This window comes from Lactuca sativa, chromosome 5, assembly GCF_002870075.4.
Source record: "Lactuca sativa cultivar Salinas chromosome 5, Lsat_Salinas_v11, whole genome shotgun sequence".
Classification (NCBI taxonomy): Eukaryota; Viridiplantae; Streptophyta; class Magnoliopsida; order Asterales; family Asteraceae; genus Lactuca; species Lactuca sativa.
This window is the reverse complement of record NC_056627.2, coordinates 169571868-169587358: the sequence shown is the minus strand read 5'-3', so window position 1 is coordinate 169587358 and position 15491 is coordinate 169571868. Positions and strand designations below refer to the sequence as shown.

Below are 15491 nucleotides of genomic sequence, written 5' to 3'. Positions count from 1 at the left end.
AGACATCTGCATACATAAACATGGCACCATGTCTGTTGGCAGCAATAACATTGATTAATGGTCGATGTTTAACATTGGACCAACCATCCGACACAATTGAAACCCCTGTGTATACCATGTATCCTTCACTGAAGTGAGCCCCTTTTCCATATCTCTTGCACACTCGTCAAGCAAAACGGTTCGAGCCTTATCATATGATGGAGCCTTGTAACCAACAGGTTCCTATTTAAGACTGTGATCATCTCTTGAAACTGAGGATTACGTAGAACATTGAAAGGAATGTCATTAGCAAATAACGCTCTCATAAACTTCATATCAACCATGTTTCTTTCCATCACACCAAAAGAATATTTGAGTGGTTTCTTTCCATTAGAACTCTGTTTTTTATTAATTACAAAGTTCTTCAAAGCTTTAGAAACACCTTTTGATTCAACAACATTTACTTTAACAAACTTTAATATTTAACCCGATTCTTAAGTATAGCAGGACACCTTTTAATTTCTGGTGCTTTACCTATTACAGAACCAAAAAAATGTACATATATTCGTGTATATATAAGAGCTGATAAACATCTGGTGGCAGTGCTTACAAACCCATTTCTTTGAACCCCCAACATTTTTACTTCCTGATACACCAACTATGTCGACTTCGTGCAACAGGGGCTTCTCATCCTTCGAAGCCTGAACATTTTGAGGAACTTCAACTGTCACTGTATTGCTTAGAACTCCCTCTTCATTATCAGAATTAGTCAAGGTAACATCAACTCTCTCTGGAACGAGATTATTTTTACCAAATGCCATATTTGCAACAAAGAAGCTGAGAAGAAATAAGGAACATAAAAAATGAGTAGAGGACTAGAATTTTGAAGATGTGGAAATGATGAATGATCGTGAATGTGAAATAGGGTGATAAAAAAAGGACCGATTAATTGATTTTGGGTTCCCCATATGTAATCATTCTTCTTTTTTTGTTTAACCATTTGGGTTCCCGATTCTACAATGAAAGTAAACGATTCACCTGACGATGCAATTTTTATTAAATCTGCTTTTCCCATAATCGTATTCCAGAAATTCATGGGTCGTCGATTGCAATCGATTGAAATCGTCGTTGGCAGTCGATTGAAATTGCGTTCCACAGTGATATATGGGACAAAGTTATAAGACCATCTTTAAGATTTTCCCTCACAAAATGACAATCAAGTTCTATGTATGTAGTTCTTTCATGGAATACAAGATTCTTGGATATATAAATTGCAGCCATGCTATCATATTCTAAAGGAATTGGATCAATATCAGAGACTTCAAACTCTTTTAACAATCTGCTAAGCCATGTAAGTTTAGAACACACTCTTTTCATTGGCCTATATTCTGCTTCTGTAGAAGATAAAGACATAGCTGCTTGCTTTTTTGATTTCCAAGATATGGGATTACCACCCATTGTGATAAAGAAGACACTCACAGAAGGCACTCTTTTCATTGACCTGTATTCTTCTAGTTGCTGGACATGCAACCCAGTCAGCATCACAGAAGGCTTCAACTTTAAAATCTTGTTTTAATATCTTTTATAGGCAGCTGCTAATCATACCTCATCACACTTCTCTGAATTTCTTTGTCGCCTTGCTACAGATCCATGTTTGGACCATTTTGTTTTTGATGCTGGTTTGTTGATTTCTTGAGCCATATTGTGTTTGATGACTCTTTTTCTATGGTGGTATAGTTGGATGGATTGTTCAAGTCTCATACAATTTTCATTTGATGTATTTAAATTCGAAGCCCTCTTCAACGTTGGTCTATGCCTTTACTATTTTGCCCCTGGGGTTTGTATTTTCCCATTATGCGTTAGTTTGTTGATCTTCTTTGGGTTACTTGGTTTATAGCTTTTGAATTACAAATACTCCTTCAGGTGGCTGTTACGTGGTGTTTTGGGCTTTGTGGCTTTGTTGAGATGCTTTCCTTAAGCTTTGTTTGAAGGTAGACAAAAAGTTAATTTACTGATCAGAAAGAAAGAAGGAGATGGAGGGTTTTGCCTCTATTGAGTGGAGATGGATGTTTTTGTCTATATGGAATGTATTTTGTACTACATATATCATATATGAAATAATAAATTGTTATATTTATTTTTCTGTTAGACAATAAATTTGTAATTAAGGTTAACTTACGATATATTAGAAAATCATTTGTGATATATTTGTGTATGTGTTTTGTTATATATTTAGTTGCTAATGCGATCTTTATTTATATTGATTTTTACCAATTGCTTCAAGAGGGACAAAAAAATACAAAAAAATTGGTGTGGGGAATTATATTCGCTTGTTCAAATGAAAAGATAATTACTTAAAACGGTAATGTATTTTTCGATTTGTATACATTTGGTCATTGAGTTTTTTTTCGTTCATATATATCCCTTCAACTTGTTAAATTGTACAAATTCAGTCTTTATGACCGACTATTTCAGGTTAGCCAGTAAAAATGACTTAATAGGGTAATATATTTCTCACTTTCTACACATTTAGTCATTAATATTTTTGTATACATTTAGTCCTTAATATTATTTATTTATTTATTTATTTATTGTTGCAACTTTCATTTCCATTAAAAAAGAATATAATTTTACTTACGATTTTTATATCGATACGTTGGGGCGGATTTAGCGTAGTCCCGGTATTGCATCGGCAACACCTGTTTTTTCTGTCCGCGGTGGAAAAAATTTTGATTTTTTTTTTCGTTTATACCTATTTTTCATTTATCAAAAACATCTATTTCATCTCGGCAATACCTACTATGTATTCTTGGGTCTGCCCCTGTCCATACATTTTTTTATGAATGAATATATGGATGGTTTTTTTTTTTTTTTTTTTTTTTTATAAAATCGTAAGTAACAATATCTTATATTTTAACGGGAGTAATCTTAATGAAAAATTAACACGTGGATATAAAGATCGTTAAAATCTGATATCATATGAAGAAGTTACAACGTTTAGAATACAAAATCTAAGTCAAATCACAAGACCTACGTAACCAAGCATTCGACATCACATTGGACATAAGCATCAACAACCTTAAACACTTCATCAATGATTATCCCACATCAGATGTCGTGAGAAAAACCTAAAGAAATCATTCATAAGTACTAAATGGGTACAAAAAAAGACTTATTGTAAAAACAAAAGAATGTTAAGGACTAAATATGTACAAAAATATTAAGGACTAAATGTGTACAAAATGAAAAATATATTACCCTTTTAAGTCATTTTTCCCGGCTAATTAATCTGAAATAATCGGTCATAAGGACTGAATGTGTACAATTTAACAAGTTGAAGGGGTAATGTGGACAAAAAAAACTTAGTGACCAAATATATACAAATCGAAAAATATATTACCCTTTTAAGTCATTATCCTTATAAGAAAATGCCTTCTTTTTTAGTATTTGCCCCTTGGATATTTCTCTTTAAACAAAGCATTATAAATATATAAATAAAATAAATAAATATAGCTTAACTATTAAAGAAATTAGAAAAATTAAAGAAAGCATGTTGTCGTTAATATTTTGGATGAAGTGCTATCAAAGATTGTTGCTATAGTAACAAGGTAAAATAATTATAGAGTATTTTTTCTACACACCAGCCTATAAAAATATAGGTTTTTTCAACTTTCAAAAACTATTTAATTATTTATATTTTCTCTATCTTTTCCTCTTTTTCTGTCATTTTCTCTCTCTTGCCATTTTTTCTCTCACCACTTATATTTATATCAAGTTTTTTTATATATTCCTGACATTAATTAAAATGTAATAAAAAATTATAAATATTTTTTGTTTGTCTAAATATTAAATGAGATTTTCTAATATGTGTCCTAAAGGTACATATAAGAAGTATTAATTATAAAAATATTATCATAATTAAATTTAAAATACATTTATTATGGTGATTATTAATGCATTTCACATTTAATTATAGTAATATTTTTTATAATTAATGTAATTTACATTTAATTATGGAGAGAGAAATTAAATATCTTCCTACTATTTGTTCCTATAAATCCTCCTACCCAATTAAATGATGACATGTGTAACATTTAATGATATTTTAATATACAAATATGACACATCTCATTATTTAATTGAATAGGAGGATTTGTAGCAACAAAAGTAGGAGATGTTTAATTTCTCTTTATGGCAATATTTGTCGTTAACTAATGTTTCTTATATGTGTCCTTAGGACACATATTAGAAAATCTCATATTAAATTAATTTGTGTTATATCGTTGAGACTAGGTTACGATCCGTGAAAACAACAGATGAAATATTTATAAACATTAAATTATTAATAATTTAAAATTGATCGTTAAATGTGAATCAACCAACATATGTTTGTTATCCTAATTTAAAAACAATATTGAAATACTTGCAAAAATTACTAGTAAAAGGGAATACAATGGTGTTAGTTAAAAATACAAGGCATTTATATAAATATTTATTACATTAATCAATTAAACGATTTATGTATTATACTGCATATGTTGATTTAAGAAGAAAATCATTGGCAACGAAGGACGTCTCAGGATATAAAATCAAAATCAAAATTCCATTTGAACACAGGAGGAGGGTAAGAATAAGTAGACTGTCTGATATCGTATGAGCTAATCTTGAATATTCATTTTAATTTGTTAATTCTTCTCTAAATATAAAAATGCAATGAATATATACTTAGGTGATAATATTAACGGCAATTGAGTAATAATGAATGCATACACACGAAAATATAACTCTTATTTATATATATTAAAATTGTCCACCCTTACCTTAGGAACAGGAAAGTTCCTAAGGGGTTGACAATTTTAGTCCACAACTTTCCATATTTTCAATAGTAAGTAATTTTTGACACTAGACTTTATCGTATTGCCAATTTAGTCCCTTAAACAATTCTTGACCAGAATACTGTTTCTCGGTTACCACAGGGTTACACATTTTACTTCCCGATCCTTCCACCGTCTTCCTTTTATCTCCCACCGCTTCTTTATCTCGATCCTTCCACATGGTTTCTCTTTAGAAGCGATTGAGCACCGCCCCAGTTAGTTTAACCCTCCACCATCTATATTTCATTTTTTTCTGTGACGCCCTCCATCACATAATCGTCTGCTTCGCCACAGTGTCACCACCATCAAAGAACGACCACCCCCACTACCCTAAACTACGCCGTCCAACACTATCATCCCCCTTTCCTCCTCTCCGATCCACACTCCCTACGCTCCTTCATTTCTAGGGTTTTCATCGTTGTCATAGGGATGGTGAGATGTAAAACCTACTGATTCCCCAGTCGTCGCCGTTTTCCATGATTTGGTGGTTTGGCGCTATGAGCAACTTCTCAAAATTTGGAACTAAATCGACCCCACAAGGGTTCTTGCTACCCCTCTCAAGGAGCAGTATGTCAAATTTAGGTTGCAAGTTCCCGACGACGACGATTCTACTAATTCAAAGGGGAGGCGGCCACGAAGCTGATGAACAAGAAGAAATACTCTTCAATGTTACCTTCAACTTCTAATCTCTTTTATTTTTTCTCTTCTTTACGAAAAGGTAACATCCTAATTACTCTTTACACTACCCAAATTCATCAGTCATATTCACCCAACGTTGTTTCTGGACTTCAGTCCACTCAATTGAAGGAAACATAGTTGATTTCTGACAAAAATGAAGTCAACCCATGTGAGAATTCCAAGTTTTGTGAAACAGGTCAGATAAGTTACACCACTTACAACCTGGGACTTCTCAATCCCTACATTTGACTTCGCTTATCTAATAAGTCCAAATTTCAGATTTTTTTGAGCGGCTGCGTATGTACAAATGAACGCTTATAGGTGTATGTGTGTTTGGAGGATCCTTTGATTCTTTCATAACTGGAAATGGCAAAAGGATTTGCAGTCATTTGACATGTGCTTTGTGTACAAGAAAATAAGCTAATCATTATCATTTCTTTTTGTTTTTTGGTCAGGATACAAAAAAAGCTATGCGTGCTCTGGATTTTAGGGGGTAGTTTCAGCCTTTCAGGTCAGTCCATTTTTGTGTACAACTGATTTATGTAGCCGTTTTTTTGGAAAAGTTTCATTTTTGAAGGTAATATAGGTTATAGCCTCTCTGTTTGCTATACTTCTGTAGAGGATTTGAAATCTTTTTGCTTTATATATGTTCTCCATGATGCACTTACTACAGTTGGTGTAGAATGTAATCCCCAGGTAATACTACAAACATATGGAAATATTGATCACTTTAACTGGGGACCAATAATCTTTATTGCATTACAACAATCTAATTACCGTATTGTCTCTTTCTTTAAACAGTTTTTGACCGCGTCTTTGTCTTTCGTTTTTTAACCATACCATTCGATTATGATCTAAACGTTTTCTTCAAATTCTACATCCTTATTTTTATTTATTTATTGCAGTTTCCCTGGTAAAGCACATTAGTAGAAGTTGCTATTGCCAATGGAGTTACCAAGGTTTGTTTGGTTGTTTATTATTTCTTTTTTAAAATGTCGATTTATAAGAATAAAATAATGATCTCATGGATATTTTAGGAAATTGGTGATGACGAGGACAATGACCTAGATCTCTTTGGTGACGAGACGGATGAGGAAAAGAAGGCAGTTGAAGCACATGATCAAGCAAAAGCATCAACAAAGAAAAAAGAATGTGAGTTTCCTTTTCTTTGTCATTGTCAAACCCCTGTTATGCCTTCATCACTAAATTTCAAACCAGTCTTGAATTTTGTAGCTTATTTCAAAACCCTTCATTATAAATGTTTTATTTTCTCTTTAATGTAATCAAGTGTATGTTATTCAACATTTTTTTTCAAAAGATCTATTTCTTTCTTCATATTTGTGGCTCTATATGTCTGTAATAACTTATATTACCTTCTTATGTACCATAAGTTGTGTTATGGTTAAATGGGGAATGCAGAATGCAACCTGGTTTGGTTTTGTTTCAGCTTTGTACCTGTATTTTCTTCATTTGTTCATGGATGATGAGTTAACTTTAAAGATCACAGGACTATTCTGAATTTGGATTTTGTTTATTGTTCAGGATATTGGGTGCGATTGAGAAAAACAAGTAATTTGAGGACTTCACAGGTTTCTTTAAACTCTGATATTTGGGTATTTTCTCAGAAAACGTGGATCTATGCATTAAGATATATATCAACTACTAAATATTTTCCTACTTTCAGATCTATCTATGAGATGTGGTTGCTTTTTGTGTGGACTTCTTTGATTACGATATAGGAATTAAATGTCTACATCCCTTGGATCATTTCCACAACACAACAATGAAGTAATAGAGTAAATCAATTTTTATGGAAAGTGTTGTATTGATATGTGTTAGGCGTGTCAAACCCAAAAAATAAAGGGGTACGATATACTCCAAAATAATCTCACTATATTGCACTAAAAGGTAGTACAAGGCAAGCATGGTCGATCCACAGAGACACGGGATAATTAGTCTATACCTCTTTGCACAAGGTACTATAGTCACCAACTGTAACAAGGGGGTTTTAGAGTGCAATGACTAAACAAACAAATTAAAAACACACGCAATCAGTTAAATCAGTGAATTAGATTCAGATTTTTTGTAAGGACTCCAACTTCATGACAACTTAGCAATGTGACTCAAAGATGACACAATATTCGTTCGATTCTATCTAAGTTGGTACTTGAAAGTGCTAAAAATCTCTAACACTTCCCATTTACCATATTAATTAACCAAAACAAGCTCTTTGATTAACCCTAACCTTATTAACTTAATCTAAACAAGCTCTTAGAATTAGATTATAAGATTGCATGAAACTTTATGTGAATGTTCCCAACAACACCCAATACTCCTCATAAGCTCGGAAGTGTAGAAGTGTATGAATAAGATTTACACTAAATTCATTCAATAGAGGTCAATTTAATGCTTGTTACTTAGTTCAATTCACAAAACAATTACGAATTTTGCAAAATGAATAACTTGAACGACCTAACCCTAATTCAAATGGCCAATAAGAATCACAATTGGAATCAAACATTCGATTGAAGCAAAATCAAATTCATTAGATAGAAATGAAGAACAAACATCATGTCATATGATTGAAGTCACTACCAAGAAGTCAAAACATGAAATTGGAGAAACTAGGGTTCTAGCCACACATGGCTAGAACAAGATCACAAGAATAAAAGATGGAATTAAAGAGCAATTACAACTTACAAATACTAGAAATAATGTTTCCAAATGATTGCTAATCAAACCCTTGCAAAAAACTTTGAAAATCCTCCTCCAAATGTGCTTTGATATGTTGTGTCCCCCCCAAAATGACCCAATTTTCCGTAATATGAAAGATAGGAAAAACTGCCAAAAGTTGGTTTCTGGGTCGAACACGGCCCATGTTGGACATAGAGTAAAACTGACACGGCCCGTGTTCAGCATGGTCAACAACTCCCATTTTGGTCAACATATCTCGTGTTGGACATAGAGTAGAACTGACACGGCCCGTGTTCAGCATGGTCAACAGCTCCCATTTTGGTCAACACGGCCTGTGTTGAATTTTCAGTGTAAATCCAACACGGCCCGTGTACCCCTCTGACTCCGAATCCAAACTTGATTTTTCCAACTTTTTCGTTCTTCGCCCGATCATCCCGAAATCTTCACCAATGCTTCCCGACACTTCCCAAAACGCGTTCCAACCTCCGGTTTACCTGAAAAAGACATGAAAATATGCAAATAAGGTTGTTCTAGAGATTAACATGAAATATGATGAAATGAAAGACAAATGAAGGACAATTATGCTAAATAGATGCATGAAATGGGACTAAAAGGTGTGCAAAAAGGTGCACAAATTGCACCTAACAAATCTCCCCAATCTTATACCTTTCTTGTCCCCAAGAAAGAACAAGAATCAAACAAAACAAGACGATTTCTAGATGGCAAAAAGAAACATAGAGCAAAAAGGGACAGAAGGATCCTAAAGGCTAGGAATGAATGCATGCAATGAAAACCATGAGAAAGAAACATATGTACAAAGGATACTTAAGGACGAAAATGAACCAAAGAAAAAAAAAAATTAAGAACACAAGTATTTTTTTTTATTTTTTTCATAAATATGGACATATACGATCAGACCTTACATCAGTGGGGCTCCAATCATCATTACCTCAGCGACCATCCTGCTACCTTCCACATATCACAAACTCCCAAAGCGAGGAAGACCCTAAACGGTGTAACCCAATAATCCAACCATAGTTTTATTTAAACTTCATACCTTAATTAGCTTTATGGGCGAAAATAACACTGTCCGGATCTCATGTCATGAAGACTAGATGGCCAAGAATCGGAATCGACGCATCCTTAAGAACCCGTCATGGCGAATCAGCTTTCGCTGAAATAGTGAGCCCACCCGAAGGGGCCTAGCTCCTATGCTTTCACTTTTTCGAGAGTCACAAATATCATATCACACAGTTCTTCATTCGCCAAACTTGACTTTGAGGCGGCTTTTGATTTTGATTGAACTTGGATTTGTATCTTCATTTTGAGCTTTGAATTCTTCAATCAACTTTTGAATTTCTGAAATTTTTTTCATTTTGGCACTTGAAATTCTGATTGGGGTACTGAATGTGACAGTTTTACCCTTTCTTATTTCTTGACTATGTGGATCTGATACTTAAGCTCTCTGTTACAGCGAGGGTAACGCGTGTCAACAAATAGGTCTGTGTTTTGTGGGTTCAGAGTTGCCGATAAAGATTCTTTTTAAACATTCAGAAGCAAATCATCCTAAAGCTATTATGACCGCCCACAGAAACGTTTTATTATTTCATTTTTTTTTATTATCTAAGGATGGGGTCTCGAATTACGGTGTTTGGTTCCCCTAGTTATGATAGCTGATTTTACACTTTCGGCAACTATCCGGTCACTTCAGTATTTTTTTTCTCATTTGAGCTCTCGATTTCCCACTTCATGGAGCTATTTTTTTTTTTTTTTTAACAATGTATGAAAATGATGGAAAGAAAAATATTTTTGGGTTTTATAAATGCAGAATGCAAGGAAAATGAAAATAAGAAAGGAGTTTTTTTTTTTTTTTTTTTTTTTTTTTTTTTTTTTTTTTTTTTTTTAAAACAATGCATGCATGAATATGAAATATGAAAATCTACCTAGTGTACAACTCTACCCCTCCCCAAGCTTAAAGATAAGCATCGTCCCCGATGCTTGGAGAGGGCAGAACACCCTATTACGGAGGAGGAGACGGGTGGTGGGGGATGGTAGTCGGGTTGAGTAAGAGTCTAAAACAGTCACAAGTGCACACATATTGAATTTTAAAGCAAAATATGAACGATTAAAGATATGGAAAGAATTTACAGGATTGTTCTTGGAGCCTTGCAGTTGGTAGTGAGAACCTCCTCTTCAACCTTCCCCAAGCTATCTGTGAAATATTTTTGGAGCCCAAGATTCATTTTCTAGGTATAAAAACATGTTGCAACACATTTGGAACATTTAAAACTATAAACTTCAATAAAACGAAAATGTTTTGAAGGAAAAGACAAAAATACCCCCGGGTTGCCTCCTGGTTAGCCGCCCTTGTTTTAAGTCGTTGGCTCGACTTGGCCCTGGAATATGCTTCATTCTAAGTATGTGGGGCTCTCCAACTTAGTAAACTTTTCGCAACCTCCATCAATGGAACACTTATCTTGTACTTGACTTTCTTTTTTCGTGGGAACCATGTTGGACTTAGACCCTTAATGACACCAATCGTCCAGCCGACCCATTTCATGTACTTGTCCAGTAAGGTAATCAAATCTTCTTTCTTTGATAGGGTAGTTGAGTTGACAACCGATTGTGTCTCTTCCTTCTCGGGATATATATCCTTTGAAGGTTCCGACAGATTTATAACCCTTCCAAAACTAATGCAACTAGAGTCTTACCTTTTGCGAGATCTTGTCTGTATAGGGATGCTCGTGCTGCGTATACTTGTCTTTTGTAGTATACCTTATTCGCAGCAATAGCCTTGTAGTAAATCTAAAGTATTGTAACTCTGTTCATGGTTGCACGGTTGTGTTTTGTCTGTAAACGTCTTATGTTCAAATCTAATGTCTTTAAGTTTCCGTATGATTCCGACATTATCATACAACTAGATACAATTTGATCCGCACCATACCAGCTTCTTAAGTACATCTCTTTACCAGTAAACGTCTTATTAGCGAAACCGTCATATCAGAACACCGAAGTACTCATGCCTGGAGTACCTCATAGTTCTTCTCTTTTCCGAAGAAATCCCCTAAGTACCACTCATGCAGTACGTCAAGTTCAATCCAAGGATTCATACGGTTGAGCTATCACTGAGGAATGTATACATAAGAATGATATATAATCAAGGTTGTATAGGTTTAGAATTGATGATTCTACTTTAACTTCTTTTTCCTCGATGGGATGTGAGCTTAAAGAAGAATCAGTTATTCGACTACCTTTTCAATCTTAATTATATATGACTCGTATACACGAGATTGTGATTGTGAAACCATGTATGAATTCTAATATGAACTTCAGGACAGAGAACTGCCCAAGTCTACGAGTAATCGCATCATCATGTGAACAAACTTAGAACCCAGTATGACTCCTGTAAACAGATCACCCTATAATCTAAACACCTACGGAGATACAAGAACAGCCTGGACAACTTAGCAAACCACACAGTAATAGAATAAGAAGACTAGGCTTCTCACCCTAGAGAACTCCGGTTATATTCTTCCAGAGATCGATGGATTGCATCGTATGTACCTCGGCTATCGAGGACTTTGTCAAGATTTTCTAGTAGAAATCGTTATCTCTGCCTCGCATAGATGAAATGGTTGAGCAAACGCAAGGAAAGAATTTCTTTTAGAAATAGACATGAGATCTGAATATCACCAGTTTGAGTGTGAGGGAAGGATGTCTGGAAGACTATCTTCCGAACTCGATGCAGACACTTCAAGTCCGTAGTGATACCCTTCAGATAGGACCAATACGCCCATAGTATTCATGAGCTAAATGAGTAGGGTACGTCTTTCTTACTTGGATCAGTTTGTCATTCTCCATGTAACGACTTACTTATCTACCCTCGTAGTAAGAAGGAACCCGCAGAAACATTACCCTCAGAGATACTTTTCACAAAGTTCTCTGAACACGAGTTTGGAATTGAAGAGTCAAAATTTCCTAAGACACACTATTAGTGATATGGAAATTCTTGAGTACTCTGTCAATTTATCAAAGCCGTTGAGAAGTTGTCGACATCAGGGACGCCGATAGGAATTCGCCAAATTCTAGGTCTTACAGACCTACTGTCATAGTTCATCCAGAACTCCTCGCAAATCACAGAAATCGGTACGACTTTGACCCAACAAGGGGTGGCCCTTGACAGGGAAGATAAGCAAGAGAAAGAACCTTTGGAATTCCAAGTGAGAGACCAAATTCCTTAAAGAATCTCACTCTGGGAATGGCTTAATACGCTTTGTAAAGCGTGGAAAGCTAAATCCAAGATAGATAGGACCTCCGAGATTCTTACCAGAATCGGTCCAGTACCTCACAAACTAGACCTACTCCGCGAACTCAGTAACGTACATTTTACCCTTCACGTCTCGATCGTAAAACCATACCTTTCCGTTAGGACTCTTGTAAGTCCACTCGTCGAGATCCTCGCCTTCGTATTAGAACCGTAGTGACCCTCGACCGAGAGGTCAAGCGGACGAAGCAACGCCATCGCCCGTTAGTGAAGGTTCGTTGGGATACCAACCGAGGACTCGATCTCACTTAGAAGAGCGAGAACCAATCGATTAGGAAGTTTCCACCTCACGAATCGATCATTCATACCTACTTCCTTACCTAAATCCTAATTTCTGGACGAAATTCCCTTTAACAGGGGGATGATGTGACAACCCGAAATTTCCATTCTATACAAACCATATCCAGCCAATAGAAGTAGAACAGTTACAGAGAATTTCCAGACTTTTGGGTATAAGTTTGAGTATTTCAGGATTTACACTTAAGGAGATATCAGAAGAGTGGATGCACTAGGGTTTTGTGCAACACTGTTATTCCAAAACTCTAGGATATTAGGGTTCAATTCCAGAATAAAAATATTTTCTGCCAAAAATCCCAGGAGTATATATAGGATTCTGAGCCATATTATTTCATTAGTTCCATTTCCAACTAGAGAAAAGCCAAATTCTCTCTCACGGATCTTCGGGTTTTCATCCCAAATCGTGAGTACTTCTATCTGGTTGTAATATATAGCTTAGATTGTGCCTAATAACATCAAAATCGGATCAAAACCCCAAGATTTGAGAGTTTACCGCCCAAGAACACTTGGAGAGTAAACTCTTTTATAAGGGCCAAAGTGTGCCCAATGTCCCTCCAAACCTTGGAAATGAACCTTGAGACTACCCATAGCTGGTTTAGACATCCAAAACATTAAGAATCAAGGGTTGAAAGTGAGTTCACGGCCAAGGATGTTCTTGGGCCGTGAACTCCATTTTAAGGTGTCAAAATGCCCCAAATGTCTTCCTTAAGCCAAGAGACTAGCATAGCACTTTACCCTAATGTGTTTAGGACTAGCAAACACCTTTAGAACACCAAGAGTAAGGTGTTCACGGCCCAAGAAGTTCCAGGGCCGTGAACTCCATACAATAGGGCCAAATAGTGCTATAAACTCTTCTAAAGCCTTGTACACTAGCCTAGTTTAGTTCCTAGTTAAATTAGGGAGTTGTAAACACCAAAACCACCCTCCCAAGGGAGATTACGGCCGTAATCTCCAAAGGATATGGTCCCTGGGCCGTGAACATTGAGCAAGGCCATTTTATGGCCTTAAACCCAACCAAACACTTGTTTAAGCCTAGAAACACTTCACCACTTAATTTGTAATAGCTTTGAGCTTCATTTAGTGCCCCAATAGAGAGTTTACGGCCAGGAGTTTACTCCCTTGGGCTGTAAACTCCAACACACATGGTCTTTAGACCATAAACTCCCGTATGAGGTCTTGCACTCTCTTGTTGCAACCCGATAGCCTCCTAGCACTTGACCAAAGTGTTTTCCGCGCATTAGGATATTTAAACATGGTTAATTAGTGTTTTAAATCACTAATTATTTATATACATATGTCTTCATATGTAATTAGGATCATTGTGTGGGTCTAAAGACTTCACTTGACACCTAGCCGTCCTACCTCTTCGGTTCATCCGTACCACCCATAACAGGTGAGTTCATACCCCTTAATCAATGTTTTAATGGTTTTATGGGGGGGGGGATACAAGTAGAATCATGCTAGTTATTATATCAATCACTTGTGATTAATAAGCAGCATTTAAATGATTGGCTACTCATTAGCCGTTTTACCAAACAGTTTCCTTCAAATGTTTATCGTAAACACTTATTATGTTTAAAACTCCTTATTAAACTGTACATTTTACTCTGTATGTTCCATTCAAACTCATTTACAATTGTGTTTCAAACAAAGGTTTCCTTATACTTAAACTGTTTTATCAAACCCAAGCTTTCAAACCGTTTTATAGATTAACATCAAGTCGATCTTTTTTTAGATAATAAAACTTATTTTATGCTTTTATATTATCAATTGCATGCCTATATATGTATAGTTATATAAGAAATGTTTAAAAGACTTAGGAAGGCTATCCACCCTATTTCCTTTTCGTGCTTGAGATGTGGTCTCGTGGGACATCGGGTATCCATCCGAAGGTTGCTTAAATATTAGTTATATATCATATGTACATATATAGTCATAAAGGTCCTTCCAGTTCATCCAATTCCTTTGGGTAGCAAGGGTATACATCTATGTTCATACGTACCAGTTAAATTACTAGTAAGCTACCATATGGGTAGTTTAGGAAGATACTAGAACTATTACTAGAATGCGATATCATATAATGAGTCAGTTCATTCATGAGTCAATACTTGCTAGATAGAGAGAACATACATTACAACTAGTACTCACAGTACATTACTATACCTACTAGATAGAGAGAGAACACACACATTACAGCTAGCACACGTAGAACGATTAACAATACATTACATATACGATTATACTAGGAAGAGAACATATACGATTATACTAGGAAGAGAACATATAAAAACAATACTAGAACGAGTAACAATACATTACATATACATGAATACGTTAACAATTGTGATCCACTGTATCGGAGCATGCCTTTAATGTCATGGCCCGAGTTGTAGCCAGAGACTCTTGGAGGGAGAGCATGAGTTTGCGTATAGATCTATACTGGGTTGACTATGCTACACCTTGCTGATAGCTACAGCCGGACCTGCAGGTCTGCGGGTGCCAAACGTCATACCTTTTTACGACGTACATTTGTCGTTGTTTACCTAGTCGATAGTATGGTACAATTAATCACATGATGCCTTAATATAAATCCGGTTTAAGGTAGTTAGTACAGCAGTAGTTCCTATAATACAACACTACAGTAC

At 35.4% G+C, this 15491-nt stretch overlaps 1 long non-coding RNA gene across 4 annotated transcripts; it reads left to right on the top strand.

The window, feature by feature from the left end:
* The first annotated feature begins 4977 nt into the window (after window positions 1–4977).
* Window positions 4978–7348, top strand: LOC111891336 (uncharacterized). 4 transcript variants are annotated; one of them, XR_002850167.3, is made up of 6 exons: window positions 4978–5571; window positions 5646–5727; window positions 5811–6042; window positions 6437–6490; window positions 6569–6683; window positions 7074–7348. It is a non-coding gene; the product is annotated as an uncharacterized LOC111891336 (long non-coding RNA). The 4 variants fall into 4 exon arrangements; XR_002850162.3 differs by having other exon boundaries at window positions 4979–5571; window positions 5646–6042; XR_002850163.3 differs by having other exon boundaries at window positions 4981–5727.
* Window positions 7349–15491: the final 8143 nt, after the last annotated feature.